We start from the raw sequence: 14,759 nt of genomic DNA, 5'->3' as shown, positions 1-14,759 counted from the left end.
CAGATGGGTTCTAGATTTGTTGTAGTGATGTATGGGAAGGGGTTGGGGGCAGGGTATAAAATATGAAGGGAGTGAGAAGTACAAACTGATAATTACAAAATAGTCATGGGATGTAAAGTAAAGCATAGGTTATATAGTCAGTAATATGATAATATTAATAACTATGTAGAGTGCCAGGTGAGTACTAGACTAGTCAGGGGGATAATTTCTTTTATATAAATGTGTAACCACTGCGCTGTACACCTGAAATTAATATTAAATAATACTGAAGATCAACTGTAATTTAAAATTAAAAAGGGGGGAAAGGTGAAGGGGAATAATAGGTCCAAATTTTCAGGTATAAAACAAATAAGTCATGGAAATGTAACATATAGCATAGAGAATATAGTCAATAATATTGTGATAGCATGGAGTCAGATGGTCGCTGGACTTACTGTGGTGATCACTTCTTTAGGTATACAAACATTGAATAACTATGGTTATTCACCTAAAACTAATGTAATGTTGTATGTTAGCTATATTTTAATAAAAATCTTTAAAAAAATAAAAAACACAAAAAAACAACAGGAGGGACATATACATTGAGCCTCCTTTACATAATACAGTGAAATTTGGCATAATTCACCTGTGAAACCATCTGGGCCTGGTGCTTTACGTGGGGTAGCTGCTTAATAATTTTCTTTAATTCCTTTATGGAAAACGGTCTATATAAGCTTGTTAACTCTAATAAGTTTCATGTCTATAATCTGTATTTCCTTAAGAAATTATCAATTTGGCCTAGATTTTCAAATTTATTTGTATAGGAGTCTGCAAAACAGTATCTTATGATTTTTTTTTTAAATTTCTTCTGTTTCAATGTTATTTCCTCCCTTATCATTTCATTTTGTATTTTTCTGTTTTTTCCTTTTTTCCTTCATCAAGTTAGCTATTTTGAGCTATTTTGCTGATCTTTTCCAAAACACAATCATTTTATTTATTAATTAGGTGTTCTAGTTTTTCTATCCTCTAACTCATTAATTTCTGGCCCTTATCTGTGGTTTAATTTTCCTGAACTTCTGTCTTTTGCCATGTACCAATATATCACATAAAAAAAATAAATTTAGAAATATGAATAATTCAGAAATATTGTCCTCCTGGCCATAGATGGTAAAGACAATTAAAGCAAATGTTATCTTTATTACAGTCTAGTGTATTATGCCTAATAAAGTATTATTTGATTCATTAAACATTTGAATTACCAAATATATTTTGGAAGCCTTAGTCTGGACATAACATATATTAACTAGTAAATGAAACACATTGTAAAAGGATATATTTTTGTCTGAAATGCGTTTTATCTCAATAATTTAAAAAGCTTGATTATTTATCAATGACAAAAGAAGATTAACGGAAAATATATTTCACTGTTTTATATTTTAGTCTTGTCAGAATATTTAACTTATGAAATTTATTGAAAATGTAGATGTCAGGATATTCTGTGAATCTTTCTTCTTCAGAAAAGAATAGGTATGGGCAGATACTAGAAGGGAACATTCTACTGGAGTTAAGAAGAGAAAGGCCAGAGATGGTGTCAGCCAGGCATCATGTCAGCACTACAGTCTTAAGGTAAAATGGCCTAATCTTTGCTGTTTTTTTAACATGGGATTTCCTATTGTTAACAATGTATTGATGATAGGAATTTCAATCTAGGTAAACTGCTATATTCTATGCTTCATACACCTGAGTTTGTATGAAGAAAATGTAAAATAGTATCTCATACTAGACAGAGATTTTGTATTTTCAATTCAGTCAATTTAGTCACCTAAAAATCTTTCCATTTTCTAGTCCCAACAGTTATTTTTCTCATATTCCTATCATCTTCCCAGTAGATGCCTGAGCCTGGAGCCTAGAAATAAAAATGGTCAATTCCTGTATCTCAAGGAATTTATACTAAGACAACATTAACTTTCCAACTCAGGATATTAGCCTCATAATTTCTGAAACCGTACTGAAGGGTCGCAGAGCTCAACATTAAATTTTTAACATGTTTATTAGAACATGCAATGTCATCTATGCTAAAGCGCCAGGCCCAGCCAGGAACCTAGTGGGCTCCAGTCCCTATTTTCCTCCGTGGGGGAGCTTTCCAACCTGTCAGCCTCCCAAAGATGTGAGGTTGATCAGAGATCACAAGGAGCATGAGGCCTATTGGGTTTTCCAGGAGCCAGTAACTAGCTCGCCATTCCAGACGGGCAGCCTGATGAGCGTACCACTCCTGCTGCCAATATGGTTATTCGTTTTGTGGAATGGTGTGAATGTGTGTCCCCAGAATGGCATTAACATGCTGATTGTGGGTGACACTCACACTGAGTACGAAATAAGGGACACTGTAAGTCCACTGCCAATCCTTGGGCCATGTGCATGAGCCCTCACCCATCTGTGTCATACCCAAGTTACCTTCTCTAGTCTACAGCACCCAAGGGGAGCAGGTATATGCTGACTGTCCTTCAATCTACAACCCCCCTCCACCGGCACCCAGGGTGGTCACACCAACTCTGCATGCAAGCTCAGCACCAGAGTCAGGCGTCCTGGGGGGGCCAGGCCTGTCTCTTCTGAGAACGTGAGGGCTTTCGGGGCTGTCACTCACAACACCACTGGCCCTTCTGATCAAGTCCTCTCTTGCTTCACATCTCAGCACACTAAGCCTTCCTAAATCATGCTCAGGAAGGACAGACATTCCTCTCACTCTGGCCATGAAATACCTCCCTTATCCTCCTCACGGGTGGCGACATGTGGAAGGAAGGAGTGTGGGCAACACTGAAAGTGATCACATTCCAGGAATGCCATGATTTCGTGAGGCCCAAAGAGACATAGTTGGAAGATACGTGGTTCTACATTTTAGGCTATAAAAGTTCAAATGATAAACTTGACGAGAAAATAAATTCTTGGTCACACCTCTTTGCATACTCTGAGTACACATGCATTTGTGGTCACCATCAACAAAGCTCAGTAACAACCTTCGAGACGATCATGGGTAGCCAACACTCATGGCAACGCTTCATGGGCCACAAGAGGAAAGGGGCAGTGTCATGAGTAATGATGCAGCCAGCACTAAACCAATGATATTAGAGAATTACAGAGGCAGGGGGCCTAGTTGGTTTCAATACAAAATACAAAGGCAGGTTCTGAAGAGCATGACATTGTCTGTAATAACAGTGTTGCTACCTCTTTTCTCACAGTGGGAGATACGAAATTAGACAGGATGATGTGTGCAACAATAAAAGTCACTAGAAGTGGTCTTGGACCTAAATAGAAAGACATGGTCTCTGGATACCACAAAGAATCTTCATGTGCACTGACTGGATAATAAACAAGTCCGTAGGTACCTCTTCTTATTACTCTAAATCTTTATCAGTAAATCAATATATCTCATATGTGCCAACACATTTTGTAATAACTGTTTCAAATCAAATTGCTTGCACAGACAGAGGCCCCATACAAAATACCTGCCCAGGGCCCCCCACACCCAGTGGCAGCCCTGACAAGAGGTGGAACTGACCAAGCACGGAGGGGCCACAATGTGCCAAGCACTCGACAGCTGGTACATGTATTAACATTAATCTCTAATCCTCCCTCATTACTCTCCGTTGGGTAAGTTGTTGTTTTTTTTTTTTAAATCAACATTTTTAAAAGACAAACAATTGAGGCTCAAAGAGCCAAGCAACCTGTCCAAGGTGGCTACCAAGGCAATAAGAGTCAAGTGTGGATTTAGTTCTAGTCTGTCCAACTTCAGAGCCCAAGCTTTTCATGAACATGAGCAAAAATCACGTAGAACCCTTGGAAGGAGCTGTTAGGGAGGTAACGTACCATTACCCCAAATAGCATTTGGGATCACCTCACTTGAATAGCTTAGAGTGTTTAAAGCAAGAAAACTGCAACAATAGATAGCAACCATCATCCTTACACTTCGTCGGGGACAGCTATCACTGGCCCAAAGCCTATTTTGCAGTCCCAGCCTCACTTGCCTGGTCCCATGGAAAAGGTATGGCAGAGGGTTATAGGAAAGTGGGAAAGGTTCGACGATACTGGGTCTAGTACCTGGAGTCCATTAAGAAGGAGAACGGCAGCTTAAGGTTCATTTTTGTGCTGTCTGCTGGCAATGAGTGTAGTAAATTGATAACATACGAGTAGATTTAATTGGCTGGAGGCTATAAAAGAAAATTGCTGGACATCAAATTGCTGTACACCAAGGTCTACTTATATGGTACATTTAACTTTTCAAAGCATTTTAATGTGAATTATATAATGTCATCCTCTTCAAGCTGTGCGGGGATGATTATCAATGCAATTTGTCAACTCTGGACTTTGAATGTGTTTATAGTCGGCAAACATGTACTCACAGAAGGTTAGCGCTGGTAAGGACTCTAAAAATCACCTCGTTCAACACCTTTGATTTAAAAAGGAGGAAACTAATCCTCAGAAAGGTTAAATGATTCAGTGCCATATGGTGGATTAGTAAAAGAACCACGACTACAAACCCCGTTCTTACTTGCAGTGATACAAATTTACGTGCTTTTTTATTTCAAATATTCGTTTTTCTTTTTTTTTTCTTTGCCCTATCCCTCTCCTTTAATTTTAGATGGAAGCTAAGCTGTGGGGGTTTGTGATGGGAAGTAAAACAGAACAAGAGTCTTTGTTGGTTAATTGCTACGCACTGGACTTTTAAAATACTCAAATAGACTGAGAAAGGACTTTTCAGAGATTTAGATGCTCTTGTGGGCTCACACCCTGCCTCGCTCAGGACCAGTTCTTCAAGGGTTGGGGTGTGTGTGCCTATACAAACAGCTAATTTAGGGATTCAAGTGTAGAGGGTGCAATGGCCTGCTTCCCATTCAAGCAGCAGTAACAGCCTTATCTTCCAGATACTGGAGAACTAGAACAGAATTGGCTGCATGGATTTTTAAAGTCAGAACAGACTTCCAATCAAATTTCTCCACAGACCTCCACTGAAATTTATGAAGATCCAGAATGGCTTGGAACAGTTCCAGCTTTCCATTGGCCACCAAGAAGGTGCAGGATTATGTGTGAGAGGGATGGCAGATCTGAAGACTTCACTCAACTAGGATGTGGAAGAGGCAGGCTATGACCAAACTGGCATCTTATATGGAAAAGCCAACAGAAGGAAGATACCAGGCGTACAGACCAGCCTCAGTGAGAGAATCTCAGCAGATACCAGAGTGGACAGAGCCGATGGTCACAGACCAGATAATTCATCCCATATGAGCTCTCTAGAACTTAGATGATGCCAGAGAGAGACAAAAATCGGAGAAATTCCAAAAGTGACTATGCCTGAAGTAACCTAGGATTAAGCTTATAGTATTTCCTGCTATCAGAAGAGATGTGTAGACTTGAAATATAAGTAAAGATGAATGATATAATATTAAGTTACATATTTTCTCCCTCATGAGTTAGCTGGGCTTAGACGATTGTCATTACTAATCATGTAATTAGTCATTACTAATATCATCTAAAACATTATATAATTTATGTTAAAATGAGACCCTTTTCTGTGTGTAGATGTGTGTAGAGAGGAAGCATTGTCAACAAGTCATTCAAAGATAAAAAGAACATGACAGTGCATTGATTTTCCAAGAAAGTTCAGCGTTTTTTCTTGTCATGACCTTAGACCAGAACTGAATTAAGTGATGGTGTCCGGCTGGCAGTAGTCAGAGTGGCTGCCCATGAGAGATGCTGAAACTGATTGAAATGGACTAAAACCTAGAATAAAAACATAGATCCAGTCAATTAATTCAAGTTGTCACTCATGACTCTAGATAACCAGAAAAAAAAATGCAATTTTGTCTCTTTCCTCTTTCAATATAAAAATGTCTTATTTTGAATTGAAATATATTACACTATTAAATGTGTAAGCCCAATTGCCTCCTCAGAAAGATGGTACCTAGATGCTGGATTATTCTTAGCATAACCAACATGTCTCTCCTCATCAAAATGGCCTTTGATACACTGAATTTTAATTTTTGGTGGGTTAAATCATATGGTTTGGAGCAAGAATCTGGGATGGAGCTGAATTGCTAAACACAATAAACCAAGAGAGACTGGTGATGGTTTTAGTAGTGTTGAACGGAGTGGTTGGGGTAACACAGGATGGAGGCAAGAATTATAGAGTCAGAGGGAAGAAAAGGGAAGGGGAACACCTGAAGGACATGAGCCCAGAAAGGGGGCAAATATAATGGATATTTTTCTTTTTGATTTGTATTTTAGTTCTGTTTTGTATTTGTCTTTTATAATGAAAATGTTTAAATAAATGCTATACACTGTGAAGTAGAATCCCTTTCCATGTGACCTCTGTTAATTTTAATAAAATCATCGTTACTTTTTCATACTCCTTCCAAAGAGAATTTTATTGGGGGAGAGCCCAAAGGAGAAGGCCAAGTTACAAACTTAAAGAAAGAAGTATATAATTTTTTTTTTTTTTTTTTTTTTTTTTTTTTAGCATTAGAGAATGATTTTTATTAAAAAAGCAAAAGAATCAGGAGAAAGAGACAAATAAACCACTGTGGTCAGAGAGTTCTAGCATATGCTAAGAAGCAGGTAGGTGAAGAAGAAAAAGCATCACCAATATCAAAGCTGAATAATTTAATTAATAAGCTCAAACTAATAGCTATAAATAAAACTTTACATATAATGAGCAGAGAATGCATACATTAAATAATCACTAAATTCACTCAAAACAGTTCCATTTCCCTAACTTTTAGATATCTTACTCTATAGTACACCAAAAATCTGGCACGTTAACTTAATTTAGTGTAGGCCATCTTTGGGTCCACATTTTGGACAACTAACCAAGAAAACCGGTAGAGCCATTCCCAGCCCTTCATTTTTGAATACAGAATCTCTGATTAAGGAGCCCTGTCAATAAATTCATCCTGATCCAACTTTATATTGCTTTCATCTTGATCCTACACTCTTAAAATACATTCCTACGTATATTTCCCAGGCTTCTGGAAAAGTCATTATTTTGTATGTATCAGATGTCCTCACAGGTCATAGTTTGTGTTTCACTCTCTGCGGTCAACTGAGTCTTGAATTTAGTTACCAGTTTAGAATAAAAAAGATGGTGGGAGTAGGTCCTGAGGAATATTAGTGATACCTTGCAAGACAACTACCTCAGAGAATGTCAGTACAGGTTCTTCAGGCAAGGGGAGACCACACTGCTTAGGCAGAGATGAAAAGCCTGCTTCTACAGGTGAAGAAGGCTTGGCAGAATGGGGAGCTTCAACGTCTTCAAAGACTCCATTGGAATCTGCCTACTTGATCCCATCCCATTTTCTTAGGTAATACACCAACTATATCAATCCTCTCACTTTAACAATACAGATTCTGTGGAATTGGAAATTCAATTTGCATTTTAATTCAGCCATCCACAGGATCACACATTGCATTTGGTTTTCAGAAAGATCTCTATGGCTATAAGAGATAACTTTCCTTTTGGACAGTTATTGAACCTTTCAGGTCCATTATGCAGACTTCAAGCTTAGAATTTAAAGCTCTGAACTCATTATTTTCTCTCCCCCATTTCTACCACACCACAGCCAACCAACCCCATTACACTCTTTATTTTCACTAAAGTATTCTATGGTATCCATTACTAGGCCTCCCAGAACCTTGGCTTTATAGGCACTTGATTAGTTATCTACAGGTGATCATGAGTAACTATTTTGCCACTGTGTGCCATTGATGGCCAATGTTTCCTTTACCCCTGGAAATGTGGTCATTAATGCCTAGAAGTTTAATTAGGTCAGTCCAGAAAACTAAAACCATTCCAGAGAATAGATACTAAAGATTCTGTTCCTCTAGAACCACTCCTGGTACCAAATTCTGTCTGCCTTCAATCAGAGAAGCAGAACCATTAGGAGATGTACCTAAGACGTAGATATAAATTACATGTAGATATACAGAGATAGAGCTATATAGATACAGATAGAGACAGATTAAAGGATTTGCTACACAGATTTGACCTTGTACTCTTAAGGGAGCTTGTTAGTCAGTGTCTGTAAAACACTGTCTCTGCATCTGATGCTGGAGCTGAAGTACGCAGGGCAGACAGTCAGGAAGGAAAGACGGGTGTCATGAAGGGTAGAGCAGAGACAAGTCGTGACCCACACACAAGGGCTGGAACAGAAGAGGATGAACTAAAACACACATTAGCCCTAGCTTCCTCTGGCCTGGATGGTATGGATGTCTTGCCAGAGAAGCTGTGGCTGTTGACCTTCATCATAGAATTTGACACATTTGGCTCAGGAGTTAGAGAAACTGAAGGAGGATCGGGGAAGGTGGAGTTGATGGCCGCCCCTTTCCAACAAGAGCCAGCAGATAGACAATGAGGTGTGAGCTGCAAAATGGCTGACTTTTCTCTGTCTCATCTTACACAGGAATGCCTCTTTTGATCCACCCTAACCAGAAATGTATAGGAAAGGGAAATGTGGGGAATGTAGTTCAGTCTAGCTGAACGGACGCACTACAAAACCCCACGACAGCTTTACTGATTTATTATCTTATTGTTCTGTCATTTCCTTAGAGAGGACTGTTGACGTCTTTAACTCTGATTGTGAATACATCTATTTCTCCTTTAAATTCTATCATTTTTGCCTCATGTACATTGAAGATTTGTTATTAGGTGCATACATATTTCAGATTGTTGTGTTTGTTTTCTGGAAAGTTGACCTTTTATTATTATTATTATGTCCCTCTTTATCCCCATTAATATTCCTTTTTCTGAAGTCTATTTTGTCTAATACTATTAATATACCTACTCCAGCTGTCTTGTGGTTAGTATTTGCATGGCATAGCTTTTTCCATTCTTTTACTTTTAACCTACTTATGTCTTCATAGTTAAAGTGGGTTTTGTCAATATTTTGACAATACTTTGTCAAAAAGTATTCCATATAGCCATGGCTATAAGGAATACTTTTGCAAGTCTTGTTGCAAAGTTCCTTTTGTTTGTTTTCTACAACTAAATTCTCACTATTTGAAATGCAACTGTATTAAATTTATGTTTTCAGAAGACCCAATTAAAATGTAAATATATTTCTTGGGAAAAGGGCATATCAATAATTCATTATTAGTTATCATCACATGAGTAGAAGGAAAGGTCCAGAGGAATTGGTACGCACTGTAGGTAAACTTTAGTATCCAGACATATTTGAGGTTGAAATGAAATATGTGGTATGGAAGAGGGGTTACCCTGTGTGTAAGTGACCACGCATGAGATAAATGGATATATAAGAGTGGTGGGGGCGGGGAGAAAGGAAGTAGATGTCTAAAAGGCAGCAAGGGTAATGAAAGGAATTTCACAGTGGTTTTGAGAGTGAGGGAGGTAATTATAAAAAAAAAATGAAAAAAGAAAAGAAAAAGCTTTACCTTATCTACGTTTTTTTCTTAGGGCCAGAAGTAAAGACTATGCTCAGTTAATTTCATTTCAGGTCATTTAATTAGGGTGTGGAAACTCTCAGAGAAGCTGACAGAAATAGAAGAATAGAAGTTTAACATGAGTTAACTCAGTTCCCCAGAAGAGTTCATTTGTAACTTGAAATTTTGACATCCATTAGATTCTAGATCATCCTCAAATTGCTCACTATCATGAATGGTGTCTCACTGCTTAGACTAACTATGGGACCACAATATATTTGTAGTTCAGTTTTCTCTTCTGTGGAACCTGCCCTACTTTTTTTTTTTCAATGTCACACTCCTTTCATAATAATTTTCTTTTGCTTGGGACACAAATAACTTGTTCCATCATTGTTCACTAAACACCCAAAGTCTTGCTAATTAATGTCATGGTACTTGTGCTACACTTATTCTTGGGCCCAGGCTGACTCCATAAATGTCAGCATACTTTTTGGCTTTGATTCATTTTACCCTCGTTAAAAGTTTTTCTCAGCAAATAGAAAATGATACCCTTTGCAACAGCAAAGGAACATGAAGGCACAGTGTCACTTTGTATTTCAGATAGGCCAGGAACATTTGTCCTTTCCAGCAATCATTGCACATGTGAACAATCAAAAATGCTGAGTAATAAAGTACAGTTTTATACCATCACATCCTTATAGGCTTTCACAAGTGCCCTCATTACGCTGCTGAGGCTGGCTGGGGGCAACAGAGAATGACAGAACAAAGCTGTCTTTCTTTGGCAGAGTACTTTATAGCTTACAAAGAATTCTTGCTGTAAGTTTCTTCACTCATTTGATCATTCCAGTGTTGTGAGATAAGCATGAAATGATTTATTATTTTTTAATGGATGAAGAACTTCAGGCTGAGGGGTGACTTGCCCAAGGTCATACCAGTGGTAACTAAGGCTGCTGTCGCCCAACCCAATATCATTGCTGATTGATTTGGGGGGAAAGAGAGAAATTGGACAGAACTACCTTGTTACACGAGGTTGAGAACTTGGAAAACTGCCACAACTTACCCTGTAAATAAATCAAAGCCAGAATCTCACTTTTGCTTTAGTTATTGATTTTTCGTTTTTTTGGGTTTTTTTTCTTTTGAGAATTTTTATAAAAATTTATTTGAGCCAAACAGAGGATATGCTGGGAACAAGATCTCACCAGACTGAGAAAAAAATGCTTCCTAGTTATTAATTTTTTATAGCATAGCTCCATTTGCAATTATTTTCTTAAGCCAAGTATATGTCAAAAGAAAATCAACATTTACCTCCTGTTCAATATCCTCAGCAGTTGCCAAACTCCAGTGCATACAGTCCGAATACTTCGGTCCGACTCATTTTTATGGGTCTGGAAAGTACTTCCATTTATTTCGGCCTGCTAAAATGGTACCAGTTCTTTTAGACCTACTTCAACGATTCCCTTCTGCCATGAAACCTCTGATGCTCTCGACCAGGTACAAGCCCTTTTTCTTTTGAACTATCACTGTGGTTTCCTTGTGCTCCTTTGTTGTTTTATAATACTTACTTTCTACATGCTGTTCAGTGAATTAAACATGGAGGTGTTCAGACTGAGGTGGCTGTAACACCATGGCAGCCTAGGTGAACAATCCAAGATCTAAGCCTGTAAATGCCTCAAGATTATGAAATCAAAAGCGAAGGACCACCAATTACAAATAGTCAGCTAGGCTTTAAGCTGTAGCCAATCAATAATTTCCTTTCTCTGTTTCTGCCCTTTCTCTGTATAAGTCTTCTCCTTTCCCCCTGACTCCTGTCCCCAGAGTCTTCCTGCCACTTCCAGCTTGGCACTGCCCAATTCAAATTGATTTTTGCTCAAATAAACCCTTAAAATGTTTAACGTGCCTCAGTTTATCTTTAACAGTTCTGGCATCAGAAGAGGAACCCACAGGAGACCCCAAATGCCCCCAGGAGCAGCAAGCAACCAGATATAGGGACCAGCCGAGTCCCTTGAGCTCGTGGCTTCCTTGCCACCTTTGGAGGTCTTGGGTCAGTCCCTCTCAGATCCTAGCTCCGCAGTTTGCTTTCATATTATGAGCTTTCAGGCTGCATTTGAGCATTTCTTTTTTTGGACTGGCTCCTAAAACTGGCCAGAGTCAGACTGGGTCTGACTTAGAAACTGGATTGGGTCCAGGATTGGACTGGGTCCGCCTTAATCTGGACTTAGTCCAGTGTGAGGCCCAAGATAAATCAAATTCTGTATTAAGGCTGAACAAGTAGGTTGTTACCCTTACCAAAGAAAATCTTGAATTACAGTGGCCACAGAGGAGAACCTCTGACCTAGATAAGCTTACCCATTTATAAGGTACCCTAGAGAAAAAGGGGTTTCAGCCAAGCACTCATTATGGAGAGCAGAGGGAAAATTGTTTTTCCTCCTCTACAGTTTCTGGTGACTAAGAGCAGACCCGCTGGGACACCCCACTCCCTCCAGATCCTGCAGACAGAATCCTGGGAAAACTGACAGAAACCGGCAAAGGGTAAGAAAACTTTTTTACCACAATTTCATGTTGTCTCTTCCTTTCCAAATTCAGATCGAGTTGTGACTCATGAATTTGCTTTCGGGTACCCATTGGTTATGGATACTTTCTCTCCCAGCGTCAGCTATTTATTGCCTTCTTATTTGTCTCATCTCACGTCCTGAGAACTTGGCTTTCTGCCTGCTTGGGGCATGCTGGGTCTTGTGGGTGCAGGCAACTCAGCTGTCAAGTTGGAGGCCCCAAAATATGGCCAGACAGAAATGGGGGTTACACTCCATTTGTGGCTAGGACTATTTACCCAGCTCTCAGGGTAATTGTCTAATTCTTTCTTTCTTTTGTTTATTTTTGGGAGTGGCTTTCAGTTCCTGGGAGTGTAATATCTTTTGCACCCAATTTGGGGAAACCTCTGGAGTCCATGATATTGTTCAATACTTCCAGGAACACTTACTGTTGTCCCAGCTGAACTCTGACAAGATATTCAAAATATTTTTTCTTTTTTCTTCAAAGTAGCTCTATGGTCAGAAGTTGGCCAAATTGGAAGCTTATATTCGGAGCCTGACAAGAACTTGCTAAAGGCCTTGTTCCCTAAGCTAAAATGAAACTATGTACCCAGGAGGAAAGAAAAGTTTTCTGAAGCCATCTGTGGAAGGATTTACAAAAACATTCTAAAGACACACAGCTCTAAATCTACAACAAAAGACTCTTTGATTGCCATCTTAGTTGAAGATCTCCCTAATACAAAGAAGCAAATGGAAGATAATGTAGTTAGATAGATGGGTGTGTCAGCCTCTTGACACCAGGCTGCAACCCAATTTTTAGAGGAATTAAAAACCACTACACTTGTCTTACAAGTTGAGTCTTTACAATGTGGATGAAAAGGAGTTCTATGGAAAGTAGGCTCACAGGATGATCTGGTCATAAATTCCTTAGCTGCTGGTCATGGTGGTCATGCCCCAGGCCTATAACTTCTTTAGTAAAAGGCTTATTTTTGCCTTAAGCAGCCTTGCCCATTGTTTTGGTGCATCCAGGTTAACACACACTTGAAATGCCTCTTTTGCTACCTAATCTTGTTAACTATCCTGTAATCCACTCACTCCCCACCTCGCTTTCTCCCACCTTCGTATAATCTTCCTTACTTAATTCCAAATGCATAAAAGAAGTTGCAACCTGCCATTCTGGGAAGCATTTCTTCAATCTCTTGAGATCTTGCTTCCAGGTATATCCTCGGGTTAGCTCAAATAAATTTTTATAAAAATTCTCTTCAGTTTCGGATATTTCTTACCTGGACAACAAGAACAGATATGCAGCTTTAGAAACAATTCAATACTACCTATGCTTTTTATCAATTCCCAAACCTCCCCTATTCATCTCAAAAGGCTTGTAGACATTGTAAAAGATCTGGATTTAGGAAATAAAAGCTCTTAGAGAAACTTACATTCTTTCTTTGTGCCTTTGAGTGGAAATATTCTATTTTCATTAGGAACCCAGAGCCATCTCTTGAAATGCAAACTTCAGGGAGATAATTCTTACCAGAAGAAGAAGAAAAAATAAGTTATTTGGAAATTAGGTGAATGGAAAATCTTAAAACTCTTTTCCACAAATGTTGGGCAAAAGCTTTAGCCACCTGTGCATGTAACCTTGCTTTATTCCATCTGCCAGACACACAGTTTGGATCCAATTGTTCTTTTAGAAACTAGTGAGTTTTGCATTATTGTACATTATTGTACCTGTCTTATGGCTAAAATTTTTTAATGAAAACTATAAGTTCTCTGTCTGTATGTTTATGTATGTCTATATATTTATATTATAAATGTGTGATATTTTTCTACCTCTGGATGGTATTGCCAAAATTAATTTGTAAAGGCCTCTATTTAATTACCTTAATAAGAAAGTGTTTACATAAATTAAGCACACTCTCAGGAATACAGAAACTAACCTAAATATTTTTCAAGTTCATGTGACCTAGGACAATCTTCAATAAATAAAAGGTAGCTGAAGTTTGCTGGCTTAATTAAAATAGGCATGTCGTCAAGAGTTATCAATTTTTAATATAACGCAGACATACAACTTTTATTCTGCCTGGGAGTTCTAATCATAAGTTCATGCTATATCCTATTAAATTTGTCAGCAAGCAAAATAACTAACAACCATGGTTAGCTGTTTAATGTCTCATGAAATTTTCATGAATAAGCTAACCATAACTATTAAGGACATGTAGATGTAAGTACGATAAAAGTTTGTAAGTGAACTTTTCAACAATATTTATGTTTTATAGTATTTCTACTTCAAAATATTTTCCAAAATCTTTTTGGTAAGTTGAAACCTTAAAGTTATATGATGATGTAAGTTAAGTTAAATGATGGATATTCATTGAATAGCTAGATCATTTCCAAATAAGATAAAATACTAAAACATTAATTACTGAACATAGGTTTATCTATTATTGGCTAAGTACAGAGTGCTTGCTCCAAGTAAACAGGGAGACTGGCTCCAACTGTTTATAGCCTTTCAGGAATGCTGCTTTCAGAGAGGATAGTGTTCAAGTCATGAGCTGTGAAGTCACACTAAGTGTGAATCCTAATTCCAAGGTAACTAGACAGAAGCCCATAGAAAAGTTCTTAATGCTTCTGTGCTTCCGTGATTGTAATTCATCACAGAACTATTTTATGACTAAATGCAATAATTCTTTGTAATACTTACAAAGCAATTACAACAATGTCTAGAATGCACTAAGTGTCAACTAAAATGAGCAATGTCTAATTTTTCAACAGAAGTCATAAACCCAAAATGTAAAATCACAATGTTTATTATGTCAATAGCTTTGT

At 38.1% G+C, this 14,759-nt stretch overlaps 1 protein-coding gene and 1 long non-coding RNA gene across 2 annotated transcripts in view; one reads left to right on the top strand and one right to left on the bottom strand.

Moving 5' to 3' along the window:
• The window catches only part of LOC141567262 (uncharacterized), an 80,128-nt gene extending 71,890 nt beyond the window's left edge, over window positions 1-8,238 (top strand). Inside the window, exons 4-7 of the long non-coding RNA XR_012489770.2 lie at window positions 1,497-1,605; window positions 3,216-3,354; window positions 3,461-3,627; window positions 4,616-8,238. This is a non-coding gene — a long non-coding RNA (uncharacterized LOC141567262). The remainder of the gene's footprint in view (window positions 1-1,496; window positions 1,606-3,215; window positions 3,355-3,460; window positions 3,628-4,615) is intronic.
• Window positions 1-14,759, bottom strand: part of MINAR2 (membrane integral NOTCH2 associated receptor 2) — a 74,048-nt gene that overhangs the window by 31,306 nt on the left and 27,983 nt on the right. The gene's annotated exons all lie outside the window — the stretch shown is intronic.

Source organism: Rhinolophus sinicus, chromosome 5, assembly GCF_057876585.1.
Source record: "Rhinolophus sinicus isolate RSI-liver-muscle chromosome 5, RSI-T2T, whole genome shotgun sequence".
In the NCBI taxonomy this organism is placed as follows: Eukaryota; Metazoa; Chordata; class Mammalia; order Chiroptera; family Rhinolophidae; genus Rhinolophus; species Rhinolophus sinicus.
The sequence above is the reverse complement of the archived record's forward strand: the minus strand, read 5'-3'. Positions and strand labels throughout refer to the sequence as shown.